A 12148-nucleotide genomic window follows, 5' to 3' on the forward strand; every position below is an offset into this window, starting at 1 on the left:
CCCTGACTAATCGTGACTGGACTGAAAATCAGAGTGTGTATTTCGCTCACATGTAATCTGGGAAACGTTTCTTGCTTCGTTCATAAATCTTTGTTGAGGTAATTTCTAATTCTGCCTTTCTATGGGCAAGATGGCTTGCAATTAATCTAAGGCTGCAAGTCATAACTATGCAAACAACCGAGGTACAAGTGGTCCTTGACAAAAACCCTAGCAATCAAAATTAGATAAGGAAAACAATACATAATTATTGTTGTTATAGTTATCATAGATACAAACATTCAGATAATAAATCCTTTAATAGACCAAATTTTATGCAGTATATTTCAATAAGTGCCAAACATGTTTCAACGCAAAGATCATGAATGGCTTAATAGAACATCAAAGAAACAAATTATGACAAATCTGTAAAAAATCAAAACATTAACAGGGTCGGCACTTCTAGAATGAAGGAACAGCTATATGTAAAAAACCAAGCTGATATTCACCGACAGGCTTTGACACTTGCATATAAAACTTCAGAAGAGAAGGGCAGAGAATTTGCTTCACACCTCCGTTGTGAACAACTGTTTGCCTGATTATGCTGGGCTGCAGTCGTTGAATAGGATTACTCCTCCCTTCGGACCTGACAGGCAGGGCTTTAAAGTCTTGCGTCTCCTCTTCCAGGGGGAGGAGTCATCCTACTCTCCAGAATGCTTCTCTGCCTAGGGCAGAGTTTTCTGTGTTTCCTCAGAATTTCCTTTTTCCCTGATATTTTTTCCAAGTCATGAGTGTTGTTTTATTTGACTTTTCTCTTTCTTCTTCTTCCTTACCCCCCCACAGCCCCCCTTTTCTTTTCTCCTACCACTCTTGTTGATTGTTGTGATTTTCTGTTGGGGTGGTGGAGGTTTTTTGTGTGGGAGAACTTGATTTTTTTTCCTTGCCCATATGCTCTTTCACTGGCTAGCCCCTAGCTGGTGGTTCCCACTCCTTTGGGCCAGTCAACCTTTTCATCACCAGTGAAGACAGCAGCTCGTGTGCCTTCTCAGCCCAGTGTTACCTTGGCCTCCAGGACATCACTGTACCCAATCCCTCTGCGGTGCTCCTCTCCACGTTGGGATCAGGTGCCCGTCTCCCCTGCTCATTCCTGGTGTGGGCTAATGCCTTCTAGGCAGGGGAGACCTTTACCCAAAGGGACCGCTAGAGTTCAGTCCCTTTTTCCAGCAGTGTTGAGGCCACATTTCCCAGGGCCGCCTTCCTACATGGTCAGATTTTGGACCCTTCTGAGGTGCTAGGAGTGCAGAGCAATTTGTTTCCCGCACGTGTATTTGCATGGCAGGAGCCCACCTTTGTAAGGGAGCCCACAATTTTAAAGCTGTCACTACTGCCAGATGCCATTTGGAGAGGGGCAGTTGTTATAGCAAGGCAATGTCTCATATTGGGGCCAGTTCTTTCCATATAGCATCTGCTGAGAGGGTGAACTTTCTGATTATGCTAATTCAGTCACCTCTAGGTCGGTAAGGGACTCTTTGTGCCAGTTGTCTCCTTCCCCAGAGCTAAGGGTGGCAGCATCTAGCAGTACTCAATACCGGGAGGAGGGCTCTTCCTTTCCCTTTGGAGGGAGAGTTCCCTAAATTCTTGTCTTGGATAATGAAGTATATTGATGAGAAAATGAAGGGAAAGACACAGAGATCTAAATCCAAGAGGAAGCATAAACGGGCTTTTAGGCAACATGGTAGAGGTCGATCCTGGGGATCCCGCAGTGACTCTGGCTTCCCAGAATTGCCCCCTCTCACTGGCAGTAGTCATTCCAAAAATCATAATGGGTTGTGATGTTCCTATATTAATGTATATATGGTAAGTGTTGTTGTTTTAGAAGATACATGGTAAGTGGAGTGAAAGAGGGGGAGTGAATGGGCAGTAGAATGCGAGATGATTGGCTGAGTGTTTAAAATGGCTGAATGTATAAAAGGAAGAGTGAGAGTGGAATCGGGGGGGGGAGAAGAGAAAGAGTGGATTGCTTGGTGGGGTTTGAGAGAGTTGTTTGCCAGGAGAGAGTGAAGAAGGAGGGGGGTGGAGTTCGGATTAGTATTGAGTAAAACCATATGCTTATGTGCCTTAAGAAGAAATCTTGTTAATCTTGTTAGCTTTGTTATCTTTAATAAATACTTAATTTGGTTTACCAAAGGCCTGATCCTTGGCTGGAGTTTCACAGACCAGAAGGGAGGGTAAGGTAATGACCAAGGCTGAAGGGGAACTGTAACAAATGGTGGCAGCGGTGAAGAGAATAACAATACCTGTATTCAGAGTCTCTAGGAATACTAGTATTGGGACGTTACTGGTGGTTGCCTAGCAGGGGGATCTGTTGAGATCTGTGCTAGAGCGGATAGGTAAACCATAAGAGAGTGCGGTCTGGACTGGTGGAGTCCCTGGTGGTGCCTAGAGACAGGCAGTAACCACGAGCAGGTAGGAACCTGACAGGGAGAGCCAGGGAAGGACGCATCACATGGGTCTCCTTCAAGGAAAAGGCCTAGAATAGGGGAGATGGAGAGGTTCCCTGATGCGCCATCTGCTCCTTCTCACCATACTGGAACCAAATTCCACAGTTGCACAGGACCCCAGGTCTTCACCCATGGTCTCTGCTGCCGGGGCTACTCAGGATTCTGTGACACAGACCATGCAGATTCTACCACCTGCAACTGTCATGGGTGGTCCTTCCTTGGGAACAGTTATGACTGTGGTTTCTGGACTACCGGATTTATCTGACTCTGAGCCTCAGGTGGGCAAAACTTGTGAAGATGCTGGTTTGTCAGAGGAAGAGACTGAAGTGGTTCATAGGCAGACTAGATTGTTATCCACTGAACTATTGTGTCCCCTCTTGATTAAGGCTCGCAAGGTACTCCAGATGTCCAAAGGAGTGAACCCCAATGCTCCATCTGTTACGGCGGAGGCCTCGGAGGCTAAGAACGCTTTTCCTTCTGCTAAAATGAAGCCTGCTATCATTCCTTTACATGAGGAATTTGAAAAAGTGTGGAAAGCAGAGTGGTCTCAGAGTAACAGGGCAAGGGCTTTCTCTAAGTTGAGTAAGACACTTTATTTTCCCTGATCCTGTAATGCAGCAGCTCAGGTTCCTGGCAGTGGATCCTCTGGTGGCAGCCTTGGCTGCTCCGTCGGTCATAGCTGCATAAGGGGATAGTGGTCCAAAGGACCCATGTAACAAGAGGGTGGAGAGTGCATTGCACCACAGCTTTGAATCAGATGCTATGGTTTTCAAAACGGCCACTACTGCCTTGTTCTTTTCATGTGCAGCCTTCCTTTGGGCAGAGGACCCCAAAGATGACAAACCTAAGGTAGTTAAGGATGGCCTTAAGAAAAATTTTCATGCTTCCACAGTGGCTGTTGATGCTTCCTTGGATGCTTTCCAAGTTGCTGCTAGATCCATGGCGGCTACAGCTGTAGCAAGACAGAACATATGGCTACGCCAGTGGGTGGTAGACTCTGTTGCCCAAAGCAAGCTCCCCAATCTCCTGTTTGCTGGCAAAAGGCTTTTTGGGTAAAAACTGCATGCTTACTTGGTGGAAGCTAGGGACAAAAAGAAGGCCCTTCCTCAGCCTCCCAAGGAGACATGCAAGAAGCCACAGCAACAGCAGCTGTCCTTTCGTTCCTTCTACAAGGGTTTTGGTTTCTCCTCCTCATTTTGACCAAAGTGGGGATGACAAGACAGAGGCAGTGGACACAGATTCCAAATGGGTCCCCAGTTTGGATCTACTCATTTTCCCAAGGGATCCAAGAAGGGCAGTACCTGACCATCTAATACAGCACAACAGCAAGAGGGTGGGAGCTTAGCCTCTCTCCTTTGTCATTTGGTGGCACAACATCACCACCAACAGGTCTTCAACAGCTACTCAAGGAGATGGTCTTCTTAGGGTATGCAAACAAATTCAACCACCTCTCTGGGGATATTTTTGTCCTCGCTCCACACTCTCGATGCCCAATGAAACACTTGAATTAGCTGAAGGCCATAAGGAATCTACTCAAGATACAAGCTATAGGGCCGCTTCCACCATCACAACAGAGATTAGGGGTCTAGTCCATTTTTTTCTTAGTGCCCAAGAACACGTTTAGGTTCAGGCCAATTTAGTTCTAAAATGGTTGAACTGGTGGGTCTCCAAGAAACATTTCAAGATGGAGACCCTCAGGTCCATTGTAGCAGCACTATGAAGAGGAGACTGGATGACCACAATCGATTTCTCATAGGCTTATCTCCACATCCTGATTTGACCCGGTCACCAGTGCTTACTGAGATTCTGTCACACCAGTCAGCACTTCCAGTACTGGGGGTTGCCCTTTGGTCTCTCTTTGGCACTGAGGGTCTTCACCAAGGTGCTGGTGGCGGTAGTAGCATACTTGCATACTCAGGTGGTGTTCATGCACCCGTATCTAGATGACATCCTGGTGAGAGTGCTGTCCCAGGGGAAATGCAACTTGGCTACTCAAAATACTTTGGATTGTCTTCAGAGTTTGGGGTGGGTGGTCAATTTCAAGAAGAGCTCCCTCATCCCAGCCACAGTCTGTCAGCCACCAGGGTGTGGTTCTTGACACTGCCCAGTTCAAGATGTTTCTGACTCAAGAAAGAGTAACTGAGCTTCAACATGCTCTGTTGACAGTGAGCTCCCTAAAGAGGGAAGATCTGATGGTCCTAGATCAGCTCTAGGGCCAGATGGTCTTCGTCTTCAACATCATTCCCTGTCCAGGTTCCATTCCCACAATCTTCCCCATCTGCTTTAGCCCTATCACTACAATATTGCTCAGAAACAGTCCAGGTTTGTGCGAGTTCCAGATGCCCAGCGTTGGGAGCACTTTTTAACCTTAATGGTCATTCCAGTCTTTTTAAATGCCTCTAACACTGCTGTTAAGTGTTGTAAATGCTCTGGCAACGACTTGCTAAAGATAGCCACATTGTCAATATAAGCTATAGCAAAGTCTGACATGCCTCTCAGGATGGTATTGATCAGTCTCTGGAAAGATACAGGTGAATTCCTAAGCACAAACGGGAGAACTGTGAATTCGTACAGCCCATCAGGTATGTTAAATGCAGTTTTGCTACGTGACTGCTCATCCAACTCCATTTGCCAAAACCCTTTACACAGGTCTACGGTGGAGATTATTTTGGCTGCACCCAATAGTTCCAGCATAGAGTCTACCCTTGGCATGGGATACACATCTGGAACTGTAATTTTATTTACAGCCCTGAAGTCGATACAAAATCGGATGATTCCATCCTTTTTGGGTACTAATACAATTCTAGATGACCAGGGACTAATTGATTCACGTATCACATCCAGCTCTAACATTCACTTCCTTCCTGATCTCTTCAAGCATTCTTCCATTCACACAATAGGGGGTAGGTCTTATTGGAGGGTGATTGCCAGTGTCTATAGAGTGTTTCGCAACACTAGTTCTACCAGGTCTATTATCAAAGAGTTCCTCATGTTTACTCAAGATTCTTAGAATTTCCTCTTTGACCTGATCATCCACCTCCTCTGACCACTCCAGCTGATCTAAACCTCCCTCTGTCTTGCTTTCTTGCACCAAATCTGGCAAGTCAGGGCCACTCCCTTCAGGATTAAAGGTGACTTGTAAAACCCTTGCATCTCTGGCGTGATAGGGCTTTAACATGTTCACATGAACCACTTTGTGTTTTTCTGGTTTCTTAGATGTTATAACATAAATCAAGGTGTCTAATTTTCCTCCAATAACAAATGGTCCCTCCCAGCTGGCTTGTAACTTGTCATGTTTTCTGGGAATAAATGCCATGACCGTATCCCCCACTTCATAGGTACTCTCTCTTGCTGCCCTGTCATACCAACAGCTCTGTTTTTGTTGAGCTTGGCTCATATTTTCTTGTACCACTTTCATCATGGATTCTGATTTATTACAGAAGTCCATCACATAATCTACAACGGACATTTTATATTCCACCAAGGACCCTTCCCAAGCATTCTGTAACAACTCTAAAGGACCCCCTAACTTTCCTTGCATACATTAATTCAAAAGGTGAAAACCCAGTCAATTCTTGCAGCACCTCCCGGTAAGCAAACAAGAACCACCCCAAGCATTCATCCCAATCCTGAGGGTGATCCTGTACATAGCTTTTTATCATCCCTTTCAGCACTCTGTTAAATCTTTCAGTTAACCCATTGGTAGCTGGATGATGGTTGTTTTTAGATGCTTCAACCCATAGCACTTCCATATGCACTGCATAACTTCCCCCATAAATACACGGCCTTGATCTGTCAAAACTTCATGGGGAATACCCAGCCTCATAAAAATCTTCAGTAAGGCTTCTGCCACCACAGGAGTTTCTACTGATCTCAATGCCTCAGTATCCGGGTACCTTGCAGCACAGTCTACCACCACTAAGATATATCTCCGGCCATGCCTTGAGGGTTTAGAGAAAGGACCCACTATGTCAATCCCCACTCTGTAAAAAGCTTGCCCTATTATAGGAAGGGGTTTCAACGGAGCCTTTGTTTTCACTCCACTCTTTGGCACACTGGGCATGATAAACAGTACCGGCTGACATCTTTAGCAATATTCAGCCAATAATAATGCACAGTTAGTCTCTTTTTTGTCTTTTTTATACTGTCCCGAGCAAGGTATATCATGTGCCATTACTAGCAACCTAGATCTGTATTTGCTGGGCACTATTAACTGTTTGACTGGTTCACAGTTTATATCTCTCTCTTTGGGCAGCCACATTTTATACAGCACCCCATTTTCCCACCCTTTTTGATCCCTCAGGCTGTCTGTAAAAGGGACTCCTTGTGGTAGGGCTTGCTCCTTTATGACTTTCAAGCTGGAATCTTGTTTCAACTCATCTCTGGACTCCTGTGCATCTCCAGCATCGAGCAAGTTCAGTACTGGCAACAATGTCTCATTCTCTCCAGGCACACAAGTGGTTGCTATGGCAACCTCAGGCTCTGTTACAGGCTCCGCCCTGTTCTCTTCAGCACCCAGCAAAATGGCTTCTGCAGCTGTGCCAAGCTGTTGCCTTGTGACCACATAAATCTGGCCCTGTAATCCCATCACATCTCTGCCCAAAATTACAGGCGCATGCTGTTGGGCATTGATACCCACTTTATAAGCCTCCTCTTTTCCACTCCAGTTCAGTTTTATCAAAGCCATCAGAATGTTCTCTGTTATACCTCTCACACCTTGTATAACTACTTTTTCCTGAGGTAAAATTTCCTCAGCTTTCACCAGATCTGGCCTCAACGGAGGCTGGGCAGCACCAGTGTCCAGTAAGCCCAATATTTCATCCCTTGCACACACACGTCTTCCCTTACGCTCATGTCAAAATCCTGCACATTTGACCAGCTTATTGGACAGAATTGAATTTTCTTAGCTTCCCCCTCTCTCATTCTTCACTGTTCTTACATGAACAGGATTACTGGTGGGGTTGCTAGCTTCACACTGGAACTGTAGATGTCCTGGTTTACTACATCCAAAACAGATATTTCACTCCATTTTAGGATACACAGACCCATTTTGAGGTGTCCTGTGACCTTCAGATTTTGTTAGAGGGTTTACTCTCTGTGGTACCACATCCCTTCTGCTATTTGTATTGGGTTTTGTTTTAAAATATTTTTGTGTCTTTCCCAACCAACCCGTTCAATTTGATGTGGAATGATCTGCCAGCTCTGCAGCCTCCTGCACAGTCTTAGGGGAACGATTCTTAGCCTGTAACCTAATCTCTGGTTGCAGTTGATGGAATAAGTGATCTAACATCATGAGGCTTTTTACCTCCTCCACAGATTGAGCTTTTGCACTCATCATCCGCTTTTCAAATATATCCATCAATTTCGCCCCTAACTCCACAAAAGACCTCCCTGTCTGTAACTGGCAATTTCTGAAAAGTTTTCTGAAATAATTTAAATCTTTTAAACACTGTTTCATTAAAATCAGCATATGTCACTGGCCTGTCTGAGGGGAAACATTGATACACCTCAGCCAATTCTCCCTTAATTAAGCTTAATAAATACTGCATATATTTATCTTCTTGTAACCTCCACATTTGTGCTGCCTTTTCAAAAGTTGTGAGGTAAATTTGGGGATCCTGCCCAGATTCATACACGGAGAAATCTTTTGAAGTCTCTTTTATTTTTGCTTTATCTCTCTCTTTTCTCATCTCCTCAGAATGAAACTTCTTCCTTTCTAATTTTAACGTTTCCACTTCCATCTCAGCCTGCATTCTTAACCTTTCAGCCTCTAAGACCCGCTGCTTCTCCTTTTCCTCATCCTACATTTTCAATCTTTACGCCTCTAAGACCCGCTGCTTCTCCTTTTCCTCAACCTCCATTTTAAATCTTTCAGTCTCCATTCTCAGTTTCACCATCTCAATCTCTCTTATCTTTATCTTTTTTCTCACGTTCCCATCTTAACTTCTCTCTTAAATACTCCACATAGGCAGAATTACTTGATCACAGTTCAGGGGTCTCTTCTCTCACAGGCTCTTTGTTTTGGACTGATGTATAACTGATTAGTGTTACACGCAATTCATCTAGCCCTCTACCCTCATAAGGTAAATGAAAGGCTATACATTTCTCCACCAGCTCTTTCCTCTTCATTTTCAAGTACTCAGCCATGTTGCTAAGAACTCACAAACTTTACCACACACACTTAGAAGTTATCTTTGTTTATTATCCCCCACACAACCACACTTTTTTCTGGGGACTCCCTCTTGTTCGTATCCCACCACAACTGGCACCACCCGTCAGACCCCTACTCTGGGTCTGGTCTCATAATGGATCTCTCACACTGGCCCCAGCACAGGTCTCTCATGATCCCACTACTAGGTGCCACCACCTGACACTCTGTAATGCAATACTGCCCTGAGACTGTGCCTTAGTCTCCTCCACAGATTGCTACGTAGTGTCTGGGTGCACTTACAGACCACAACTCCCCTGTATCTTTCTGCCTTTAAAGATTACAGCCCTGAGTTGCTTTGGATACCTGCTGCTGTTACACTATCCCTTCACTGCTGCCACCATTGATACTGTTCCCAGCTTTGGTATTTGCTGTGCTCACCCTTCTGGTCTGTAATATCCCAGCTGGTGGATGGAGAGGAAGAATACGAGGTAGAACGGATATTGGACTCTCGGAAGCACAGGGAGAGGCTACAGTACTTGATTCATTGGAAGGGGTATGATCCAACGTAACGTTCCTGGGAGACTGCAGAGGATGTGCACGCCCCACAGTTGGTGAGAGACTTCCATGAGACATATCCTGAGAGACCCAAACCTCGGGGGTGGGAAGGGTTAAGGCATGGAGGGGGAATGATGTTGAGCCTCTGCTCACCCACGAGGGCTTGGGAGAGGGAAAACATGAGCTTCAGACTCCCCAGCTGCCAGGAGGCGCAGAAGACGCAGGAGTGGTGGAGTCTCAACAAGACCTTGGGAGGGAGTGTGAGGCTTGAGTTCGGGTCAATTCCCACGGATGGCGCGATATCTGAAGAAGAGAGCACGCCACCCCCAGACAGATCAGAGGAGCTGTCGGAGGTTGCCTCTGAGCGTGCGTTAACTCCCTCTTCACTGAGAGGCTCGAGGGAGCTTCCAAGTGCGTCTGCACCCCCTGACCTAGAGCCTGTTGCTAAGGAGCCAGATCTTTTGGATGAGCCGCTGGAGGCACACCCCTATCACCCTGCTCGCGACGCCATAAGAAACGGACAGGAGGTCGGACATGCGCAGGAGTCAGAGATTGTGATCAAAGACTTTCCCTACTTAAGACTTCAGCTTTCCAGTTTAAGCTGCTGAGTCAACTTCCTTCACGCGTTGCAGAGCATGTCTAGAGTGTAGTTAGGGAATTCTAGTGAGCTAGCGTAGAGATTCTTATGAAGTGCACTGCATTTGATGTATCCATTACTTTAATAAAACAAGAGTTAATTGCACCTGTGTCTCAGCCTCGTGGATCCCGCTCTGAACAGGACAATTACTTTACATTCAGTCAGCATGCATGTGGTTACATATACAGTAGGGCCCCACTCATACAGCGGGTTACGTTCCAGATCCCCGCCTAAAAGCTAAACCTGCCTAAAAGTGGAACTCCTTCAATAAAATGGTGCCCAACGCCCGAAAAATGCCATAAAAGTGGAACAAGCGCCGTATGAGTGGGGCCTTACTCTAATTGAAAGTCGCCGTATTAGCGGAATGCTGAAAAGTGGGCCGCCAAAAAGTGGGGCCTTCCTGTAATAGTTTTCTCTTTATATAACTTAGTCCTAAAACCTGCCTCACTACCCACCTAAACTCAAATCCACCCCTCCAAAACCCAGAACCAGCAACAACTGCAAGTGTCTCCAACTGTCATTCTTTCATTTATACCTTCAATCACCCAGACACTCAGCCAATCACAACTCAGTATGCCTCAACATTCCAACACATGTACTCCCCCCTCTCACTCACTGTATGTACCACATATACCCTACATAACTGACACCATAATTACTATACAACATTTACAGGGGCATCACATGGGACACTCCCTACTGTGTGGGATTGAAACCCAAGTATGCTGAGAAGATCCATGGACTCACCATGTAGGCTGCCTTCCTGGAGGACAGATTACAGATGTGACGGAAGGGTTGCCATCGCTCATAAAGCCCACTGACAGAGATCCCTTCTCATCCATGTGGGAACGAATGATACTGCCAAACAGAGCCATGAAGAAATCACATCAGACTTTGAAGCTCTGGGAAGGAACCTCAAGGACTTTGGGGCCCAGATATTTTTCTCATCCATCCTTCTGGTACTTAGAAGAGTAGAAAGGGAAAAATACTCTGGGTGAATGACTGGTTACGAAGGTGGTGCCAACGTGAGAGATTTGGATTCTGGGACAATGGGCTATGCTTCCTGGAAGATAGACTGCTGGCAAGTGATGGGTTGCACCTCACAAGGACTGGGAAGAATGTGTTTGGCCACAGCACAGAGAAATTCGTCAGGAGAGCTTTAAACTGAATCCTAAGGAGGAGGGAGACATAAACTTGGCTGTAACTACTAAGTCTTGTGCACAGTAACAGGAACTGAGGGAATGGCTCTAATAGGGCCCAGTAGTAGTCTTCAAAAAAAATGTGGGAAGGAAGCCAGGCTGTAAATCACATGGTCTTTGATGTCTGTATAGTAATGCCCAAAGTATGGGAAACAAACGGTGAACTCTTAAAACGACTTCATAGGTATAACTGAAACTTGGTGGGACAACTCCCATGACTGGAACACAATGATTGAAGGATATAACCTTTTCAAAAAGAACAGAAGGAACAGAAAGGGAGGCGGGGTCGTGCTCTATGTTAAAAATATAAATCCCTGCACAGAAATACAAGAGGATGAGCTTGGTAGCCACACTGAGAGTATCTGGATTAAAATAAAGGGGCAAGGAATAAAAGGAAAATGGTGGTTGGAGACTACTACCAACGACCCAATGAAGGAGAAGAAAAGGTGAAACTTTTGCAAAGCAAATTGCCAGTGTTTTGAGGAGGCATGATGTAGTAGTAATGGGGAACTTCAATTACTCCGATATCTGTTGGGAGAAATTCTGCCAAACACGGCCCCTCCAAGAAATTTCTGACTTGTGTTGGAGATGACTTTCTCGTAGAGAAACTGGAGGAAGCAACTAGAGGATCAGCTACTCTGGACTAGATTCTAACCAATAGAGATGAAGCGGCACTTATGGGAACTCTGTGGGAAAGTGACCGTGTTATACTTCTTGATTTTAACAGAAGCAAAAGCTGAGAGTAGCCATACTTGTACACTGGACTTCAGGAAAGCCAATTTTAATAAATTAAGAGCAATAGTAAGCAAGCTTCCATGGCAAGTGACCCTAATGAGAAAAGGAGTCCAAGATGGGTGGGAGTTTCTAAAAGAGGAAATTCTTAAAGGCACAATGGCAAACAATTCTGTCAAGGGAAAAAGGGGGAAGGCAGCAGAAGAAGCCAATGTGGCTTCACAGAAAGTTTAGAGATGACCTGAAAACAAAAAAGGACACATACAGGAAGTGGAAGAAAGGGCAGGTAAATGGAGGGTACAGTCAGGTAGCATGGGATTGCAGGGATGGCATCAGGAAGGCTGATGCTGAGAATGAGCTGAGGTTAGCGAGGGATGCTAAAAGCAACAAAAAAGCT

The 12148-nt window shown here is 45.5% G+C and overlaps 1 protein-coding gene across 2 annotated transcripts in view; it reads left to right on the top strand.

Annotated features, from left to right (window-relative positions):
• Window positions 1-12148, top strand: part of TULP3 (TUB like protein 3) — a 99720-nt gene that overhangs the window by 74598 nt on the left and 12974 nt on the right. The window lies entirely within an intron of this gene.

Source organism: Rhineura floridana, chromosome 8 (assembly GCF_030035675.1).
Source record: "Rhineura floridana isolate rRhiFlo1 chromosome 8, rRhiFlo1.hap2, whole genome shotgun sequence".
Lineage (NCBI taxonomy): Eukaryota > Metazoa > Chordata > Lepidosauria > Squamata > Rhineuridae > Rhineura > Rhineura floridana.